We start from the raw sequence: 9,457 nt of genomic DNA on the forward strand, positions 1-9,457 counted from the left end.
TATCTAAGGGTTACCTGGGGCAGGGTAGGTATATTTGTAACACAGACAGTATTTGCTACCTAGAATGTCCTGCCAGGGGAGGTGGTGGAATTGAATACAATTTCTACATCTAAGGGGCATTTAGACAGAGTCTGAAATCGACAAGGTGTGGAAGGGCTAGAAAATAGGTGCAGTTGGAGGCCATTCGGCCCATCGAGCCAGCACCGCCATTGATTGTGATCATGGCTGATCGTCTGCAATCAATAACCCGTGCCTGCCTTCTCCCCATATCCCTTGACTCCACTAGCCCCTAGAGCTCTATCTAACTCTCTCTTAAATCCATCCAGTGACTTGGCCTCCACTGCCCACTGTGGCAGGGAATTCCACAAATTCACAACTCTCTGGGTGAATTTTTTTTTCCTCACCTCAGTCTTAAATGGCCTCCCCTTTATTCTAAGACTGTGGCCCCCTGGTTCTGGACTCGCCCAACATTGGGAACATTTTTCCTGCATCTAGCTTGTCCAGTCCTTTTATAATTTTACATGTTTCTATAAGATCTCCCCTCATCCTTCTAAACTCTAGTGAATGCAGAATTAGAATGGAAAAAAACCCACTGGCATGGACACGATGGCCAGTTTCTGTGCTGTGTTGTGCCTCTATATTCACATGACATCAAGTACAGGGAGATCAACAAACGGCTTGGAGATTAAGGACAGATAAACTGGTGAATAAGAGGGCAGAGGGCAGGGGTAATTGGACTCCAATACAATCTAATAATAGACCACACAGGACGAGATGCTAATTAACAGCCAGCATTGCTGAAATGTTTTACAGATCCTTGTCCATTAACTGATGAACTTCCTGTTATTGCAGAATGAGGTTTCATCTAAGGTAATGATTTTTATAAATAAACAACCCAGTCATCTTATGGGAGATAGACACCAAATGCTGGAGTATCTCAGCGGGACAGGCAGCATCTCTGGAGAGAAGGAATGGGTGACGTTTGGGTCAAGCCACTTTTTCAAAAGAAGGGTCTTGACCCATTCCTTCTCTCCAGAGATGTTGCTTGTCCCGCTGAGTTACTTCAGCATTTTGTGCATATCTTCGAAGTGAACCAGCCTCTGCAGTTCCTTCCCACACATATGATGGAGGGAACTGAGAGAAAAGATAGTTACTATATGGCGGCGCGGCTCTCGTCAGCAGCGGCCTCTGCAGCCCGTCCGCGTTTTTATTATTTTTTGTCTATGTTTCTGTGTAGTTTTTGTTATTTTTTGTTGGGGTGTGTGTGTGTGGGGGAGGGAGGGGGTAACTTTTAAATCTCTCCCTGCACGGGAGACCCGACCTTTTCTTGTCGGGTCTCCGTTATCGTTGGGGCTGCAACGAGGAGCGGCCTCCAACAGGAGAAGACCGGGGACTCTGGTGCCGACGACTCACCGTCACCGTCGCGGAGCTGGCCGAGTCCGGAGCGGGTGGAGCGGTGGAGGAGCGCTGCTGCTGCTGTGGCCCGACCTCCGGAGATTCGGAGGCTGCAACTGTGGGTCTGGCGGACGGCGGCACCGGGAGCCCGCGGGTCCCTGGAGGGAGACCGCTTTTCAGGGCTCTCGCAACGGCGACTTCTCCCCCGCCCGAGTTGCGGGGTCGAAGAGCTCCTCGAGCGGGGCCTGACATCACCGCCCCGCGCGGCTTGGAATGGCCGCGGGACTCTGCGAGCGCACGCCGGGGGCTCCAACACCAAGACCCGGTGTGCGACCTTGCACCTCCCGGCGTGGCTTTAATGGCCGCGGGACAATCGCCATCGCCAGCCGGGGGCTTTGACTTTGACTCTGACATCGGGGGGGGGGAGAGTGCAGTGGAGAGATAATAAGTTTTTTTGGCCTTCCATCACAGCGATGTGATGGATGTTTATGTAAATTATGTTGTGTCTTGGGTCTATTTGTTTGTAATGTATGGCTGCAGAAACGGCATTTCGTTTGGACCTCAAGGGGTCCAAATGACAATTAAATTGAAACTTGAATCTTGTATCTTGGCTGTCGACAGCAAATAAAAAAATCTGACTGTGGGTGCTGTCCGGACGGTGTTTGCATGTTCTCCCTGGGACCGCGTGGGTTTTCTCTGGGTGCTCCGGTTTCCTCCCATATTCCAAAGACACGTAGGTTAATTGGCTTCTGTAAATGGTCCCTTTTATGCCCCTGTCCCACTTAGGAAACCTGAACAGAAACCTCTGGAGACTTTGCGCCCCACCCAAGGTTTCCGTGCGGTTCCCGGAGGTTGCAGGTGGTTGCCGGAGGTTGCAGGTAGTGGAAGCGGGGAGGGAGAGTGACAAAAACCTCCGGGAACCGCACGGAAACCTTGAGAAGGAAGGAGAGAAGGAATAGGTGGGAAATTTAGGGTGTGGTAGAGGGCTCTGTCGATTATTGTAAGTGGGAAGCCACTGCCAAGAAGAAAGGGAGCCATTTCAATAGGCACCTGTATGAGGCGTCTTGTCCTTTGAACAATAGTAACGGAGACAAAGGAACTGAGTGAAGCCATGGAAACCTTACATGATGCAGGCTGGGTGGGGTAGAGTCAAGAGAGTTATGAGATCCTGTGGCCTCATGAAGGAGTGCCCACCTTCTGAATATTGGACTTTGGAACTAGCTGTGTGAACTAGCTGTGTTGGACTCGCCCATGTACACCACTGGGAGCATGTCGTCGATAAGATATATTTATGATACACCTCTCTCTCGTTGAAACATGTCTGTTCTTGCAGTTCTGGCTCGTGTATTACGTAGGTTCTGCTCCAAGGGTTCCTCAAGAACAATGAATGCCAATTTTCCCATGATTAATTCTTCATCGCAGTGATGAGTCAGAAGAGTTTGGCAGCGTCATTTGCTAAAGGGAAAGGAGTTCTTTGCTGAGGCTGAGAGATACATCGTCGCATTTATTGGCAGTGTTCCAGTTTCAAATGGCCACGGGGTCTAATTAACGTAAGTAAGGGAAAGGAAACAGGTGAGATAACTGCACCCCCACGCGACTCCTGTGTTTTCCAAGTTGCCACCTGTGTAACCACTTCAGCAGTTGTATCAATTCAGAGTGAAATACCTTTCAGTGAACTAAAGTAGAACTTGCTTCATGGATGGTACTTTGCAAGGTCATTGTCATTGAGGGAGAGTGAAAGGTAAAGAGAGGGGAAAGAAGAGAGGACACCTCAAAGAATGTCTCTAATTGTTTTGTGAAACTTGATATAAAAACTGTTTCCCGGACAATTCCACCACCCCCCCACTCTGCACCCCTTCATGCGTGTCCTACTTGCTCTTATTTTATTTGTTATAGAAAACAAATTGAGTTTTATTTTACATCTTGAAGAATTAAGATAATTAAGACTACACAGCTCAGTTAACAACTGGAGTTTTGTACTGGAGTTTCAATGCCAGCGTGTGGAGATGGGGGCTCCCTCCGCCAGAGCCCAGCCCCTGATAGCGGAGCAGAACAACAGACAGCCAACCATGTCATCTCTGGGTGCCCGCTCTTCCACCCACCAAATGGAGCTCAGGGCCTGGCAGACATTGACGCCAACAGAGACAACAACCTGGCTGCTCAACAACGGCTTGAGATCTAACTATTCCTTTGTGTGTTTTTTTGGGTTTTTTAAAATAATTTTATTTAATAGAAGTAAGTACAATACAGTAGTACCTTTTTACAGGTACCCAAAATTATGTTACCATAGAAACATAGAAACATAGAAATTAGGTGCAGGAGTAGGCCATTCGGCCCTTTGAGCCTGCACCGCCATTCAATATGATCATGGCTGATCATCCAACTCAGTATCCTGTACCTGTCTTCTCTCCATACCCTCTGATCCCCTTAGCCACAAGGGCCACATCTAACTCCCTCTTAAATATAGCCAATGAACTGGCCTCGACTACCCTCTGTGGCAGAGAGTTCCAGAGATTCACCACTCTCTGTACCATATTACATTCTCTGTATGACTTCCTTTTTTTTATTTTTAAAGAAAAAGTAAGAAGAGGGGAAAAAGGAAAAATAAGTTGTAGAACGTGTTAGTGAGCTTGAGTGAAAGGAAGATGAAGAAAGTAGTGAGGAAAAGAATGTGAAGAGGGAGAGCAGGAGGGAGTTTATTCAATCGCCACAAGGAGATGAATTTTTTTATATTCTAGATCATCTTTCACCCATACCTGAAACTTTTGATTTTCACGATACTATGGCACCACATGAATCCAAGAACTCTATCAATGGGGACCAACTCATTCGGAACTGGTCTTGTTTATCTATCAGGAGACTATTCCTTTGGTTTATGTTTCATTCGCAAGAAGAAGAAGCAGTTAACAACGAGACAGACGTGGATTTTAATAATAATAATTAATTAATAATAATAATAATAATAACTTTATTTATAAAGCACTTTAAACAACTGCAGTTGCCACAAAGTGCTGTACATGAGAACTCATGGACAAGAAGTTATTACAAACCATTAAAAACCGTAAAACAAAGGACTATAAAACAGTAAAAATTAAAAGACATTAAAAGCACTAAAAACAGGAGCAATGTCTCAGCCAGTGTCGAAAGCCAGAGAATAAAAATGAGTTTTTAGGGTGGATTTGAAGATGGACAGTGAGGGGGCCTGTCTGATGTGCAACGGCAAGGTGTTCCAGAGTGCCGGAGCAGCAACAGAAAAGGCTCTATCCCCTCTGAGCTTCCGCTTAGACCTTTGTTTGTTGTCAGTTCCACACAAAACTGTCAGACTGTTAATCCATCTTGAAGAGAAGCCACGAGGAAGTGGGTGCGAAGGAGGGTGAGTGTGAACAGGGAGGCTGGAAAAAAAGACAAAGGGGTGAAGAGAGGGCAGCGAGACGGGAGGGGAGAGAGGGATGAAGAAAAAGATGAAGTGAGAGACGGGAAAGGGAGGTCGGTGGTGATTCGTACTTTAATACACCAGAGCCAGGGTATAGAAACATAGAAACATAGAAAGTAGGTGCAGGAGTAGGCCATTCGGCCCTTCGAGCCTGCACCGCCATTCAATATGATCATGGCTGATCATCCAACTCAGTATCCCATCCCTGCCTTCTCTCCATACCCCCCTGATTCCTTTAGCCACAAGGGCCACATCTAACTCCCTCTTAAATATAGCCAATGAACTGTGGCCTCAACTACCTTCTGTGGCAGAGAATTCCACAGATTCACCACTCTGTGTGTAAAAAATGATTTTCTCATCTCGGTCCTAAAAGACTTCCCTCTTATCCTTAAACTGTGACTCCTAGTTCTGGACTTCCCCAACATCGGGAATACTCTTCCTGCATCTAGCCTGTCCGACCCCTTAAGAATTTTGTAAGCTTTAATACACCAGAGCCAGGGTATCTGTTATTAAAGCTTACAAAATACACCAGAGCCAGGGTATCTGTGAAAAATGTTTTCCCCCAGTTGATACCTTCGAAGGCTTTACACAATCCCCCCCGAATTTGTTTATGTTGTTAACTTTAGTTAAATTATTACATACATTTAAACCTCGAATTATTATAATATTCCTGGAATAATACTACATTTAAGTTAGATTCTATTTCATTTGCAACGATTTGTTATAAAACCTGATTGGATGGAAATAGTTGCAAAGATCATGATTGCCAGCACAGTGACCACAGTAGTTCACTGAGATCAAAACCTAGGCTTGTTCCACATCTCCAGCCTGTGATGTTAAGGGTGAAAGGTAAGAGAGTGCGCTTAGATGGACAAAAAGCTGGAGTAACTCAGCAGGACAGGCAGCATCACTGGAGAGAAGGAATGGGTGATGTTTCGGGTCGAGACCTTTCGGTCTCGACCCGAAACGTCACCCATTCCTTCTCTCCATTGATGCTGCCTGTCCCGCTGAGTTACTCCAGCTTTTTGTGTCTATCTTTGGTTTAAACCAGCATCTGCAGTTCCTTCCCAAAGACAGTAAGCTTAAGAAGGAACTGTAGATGCTGGAAAATCGAAGGCACACAAAATTGCTGGAGAAACTCAGCGGGTGCAGCAGCGTCTATGGAGCGAAGGATGTCTCCGGAGGGAGGAGGAGGAGAACTTCTTCAAAGTAGAGGGGATTTCGCAGTGGAGTCTGAAGAAGGGTTTCTGAGGAAGGACATTATTGCCATAGAGGGAGTGCAGAGACGGTTCACCAGACTGATTCCTGGGATGTCAGGACTGTCTTATGAAGAAAGACTGGATAGACTTGGTTTATACTCTCTAGAATTTAGGAGATTGAGAGGGGATCTTATAGAAACTTACAAAATTCTTAAGGGGTTGGACAGGCTAGATGCAGGAAGATTGTTCCCGATGTTAGGGAAGTCCAGGACAAGGGGTCACAGCTTAAGGATAAGGGGGAAATCCTTTAAAACCGAGATGAGAAGAACTTTTTTCACACAGAGAGTGGTGAATCTCTGGAACTCTCTGCCACAGAGGGTAGTTGAGGCCAGTTCATTGGCTATATTTAAGAGGGAGTTAGATGTGGCCCTTGTGGCTAAGGGGATCAGGGGGTATGGAGAGAAGGCAGGTACGGGATACTGAGTTGGATGATCAGCCATGATCATATTGAATGGCGGTGCAGGCTCGAAGGGCCGAATGGCCTACTCCTGCACCTAATTTCTATGTTTCTATGTTTCTATGTTTCTATGTTTCGACCTATTTCCTTCGCTCCATAGATGCTGCTGCACCCGCTGAGTTTCTCCAGCATTTTTGTCTACCAGAGAGAGTAAACTTGGTCACTGAGCTGGGTCAACTAAGCCTCAGGCAAACAAGGAATAGATGGATGTTGACATCTTATGACGCAGTGTGGGTGAAGGTGGGGTTGGTTACGTCGCAGTCACCACACGGTGCAGTGCAAAGAAGCATGAACACTGTTTGACCAAAGTCTACGATAAGGGCCCAGCTGACTTGCCAATCTTGTGCAGCTGCAACAAGAACCCAATGACATTCTATTGGAACAGGAAATTTAAAAAAACTTCCTATCGTACGAAGCAATTGCCACTTGTATTAGATCTGGAGAAAGAAGAGTTTGAAATGATAAGGCACCCTTGACACAGACAACTGGTGGCCTGAACGTTGACTTCTACAATTTCCGGTAGCCCTTGCTGTCTCCTCCCCTTCTCAGCTCTCCCTCAGCCCTACTCTTCCTTTCTTCTTCTCTCCCCACCCCCCCTCCCCCCTCCCCCCCCCACTCCTTCAACTAGAACATTTAACATTTTACTTCGGAGTCACGTGAGTGACTACGTGAAGAAGCCCGCTTCCACGCATGCGTGTCATATCGCTACACGCATTGCAACGAGTCACACAGGGGGAACGGCGTTCCCCAAGCGGGAGATTTGAAAGTCGGGAACAGCAGGTAAGAGACTCTGCGTTCCTTTTTACTACTTACTTTTAGGAGGCTGCTGCGGAAAGCTGGTGGGGAGACCCGTGGAGGGCGAGCAGCCAGCAGCAGCAACAGCACGAGTTTCCCTGGAGGGGAACAACCTGAGCCCGACTTTGCTCCCGCACCGGCAAAATTCACCTCTCGGCCGGGCGGGAAGCAAAGTAAAAAAGGTCCCTATGCCAGTCTCAAACGAGACTGGCTTGGGACCAGTCGCTAGCAGCCAGCACAGAGGCTGCGGGACAGCTCGGACCAGCGGTACCGGGGCTCGAAACGCTCAGCGAGTGCAGCGGCACTTATGGAGTCGGAACGGGACGTTCGGGCTGAAAACCTTGTTCACAAGGTAAGCACCAGGGTCCAGGGGATCTATAGGAACAGCCGGGGTTACCGGCTGCGGAACTGCCGCGAAGGACCAGGCCCGTGAACACCGGGGTCGGTCCAAGCGGCTCGAACCCGACACAGGGAACGACGGTCACCGGCGGGAGAAGGAAAGTCGGGAACAGCAGGTAAGAGACCCTGCGTTTCCTTCAACTTACCTTTCTAGGTGCAGACATGGACCAGGTCCATGTAAGGTGCAGAAGGCCGGCGGGAGAACCGCGGAGGAGCGGCAGTAGCAGCAGCAGCGGCAGCGGCAGCAGCAGTGGCAGCCGGCAGTTGCAGTAGCACAGACAGCAGCAGTGGCAGCTGGCACTTCGTGAGGAGCTGGCAACGGCAGGAGCAGCATGGGCACATCGATTCCCGGAGGGGGAAAAACACCTGTGCCCAACTTCGCTCCAGCATGGTGAGAAAGTTCATTTCTCGGCAGCAAAGGACTTTGCAGTTGACTGGCTGCAATCTACTACAAGGGACCAGTATGTGAGTACCAGGATCGGTCCCAGCGGGGTTTTAGTTACAATAATCGCTTCTCGGCTTTTTGGCTAAGATCAAGTGTAGTATCTGTTCTTATCAGTTTAATATCTGATACACCCCTTATCTAGGGACTATATATTATATAAAAACTATAGTAGCTGTTATCATCAGTTTTAATGTCTTATATGTCCCTTATCTAAGGACCATATAAGTAGGAGTGCCCAGAATTGAGGGCATTAGAGTGGGGTTGACCGGCTGCAACGACCATAAGGGACCAGTACCGTCAGTACGGGGGTGGGTCCCAGGGGTCTAAGATAAAGGAGCAGCCAGGAGTGCTGAGAGCGTTGAAGTCAGGTTAAAGGAATAGATGGAAGCAGCTGTGCCAGTTATCCTCCACACCGGCCATATCCACTTCACGGAAGGAAGGACAAAACTGGAGAAGGAGGACCATGGAACAGCGGGCAGCCAGCAGCAGCCAGCGGCACTTGGATCAACCGTAGTGGGATCAGCTGTGCCCGATGTCGGCCCCGCACCGGCCAGATCCATGTGACCGAGCGGTAGGCTAGACACAAATCAAACAAGGTAGTGGACTCGGAAGGGTCCGACTTTGCATAAAACCGCCGGCAACCAGTGCCCGAGAGGGCTGGAGCGGGAAGCAGCGGTGTATGGAGCCTTGCTCCAACGTGATAAAACCACAGCAGTACCTCTTTGAGGGCTGCACAGTGCTTCTACCCCATCAGAGGGGAGCACTGTGGGTCAGTTCTGGGCTGACCTGCAAGAGGGGTCCGCAGAACAAAAGACAAGTGGGCAGCAGTTAAGCCCCACATGGGTACCCCGTGTGGGACCCTAGAGATCTCTAACTCTATAAAAAAGAGTAGGCAGGACCCTGATGGGCCAGAGCCTGGTAATACAGCGTCCCATGATCCTAACACAGCAGGGACTCTGCTGGACATGGTGGCCGATTACTTTAGCCAAGTCAAACATGGGTAGACTTGGATCCAGGATGGCAATAGTATTACTATATGTCTGGCCACAAACGCCAACAAGAAAAATTTACAAACACTGGCCAGACATCTGCCACCTGGCAACGGTGAGGCATTACAGGTGCCCAGTGTAAACCAATGCATTTGGCAGCATATGGACGAACATCAGGAACCAGGACCTCAAGATCCAGAGAACCTTCAAGGGATTGACGGAAGGCATCATAGCACACACCAGCACCCTGGACTAAACGTAGGTAACCAAAGACCATCAAGACGC

At 48.4% G+C, this 9,457-nt stretch overlaps 1 pseudogene; it reads left to right on the forward strand.

Annotated features, from left to right (window-relative positions):
- The first annotated feature begins 8,245 nt into the window (after nt 1-8,245).
- Nucleotides 8,246-8,351, forward strand: LOC129709975 (U2 spliceosomal RNA; annotated as a pseudogene).
- Nucleotides 8,352-9,457: the final 1,106 nt, after the last annotated feature.

Source organism: Leucoraja erinacea, chromosome 26 (genome assembly GCF_028641065.1).
Source record: "Leucoraja erinacea ecotype New England chromosome 26, Leri_hhj_1, whole genome shotgun sequence".
Classification (NCBI taxonomy): Eukaryota; Metazoa; Chordata; class Chondrichthyes; order Rajiformes; family Rajidae; genus Leucoraja; species Leucoraja erinaceus.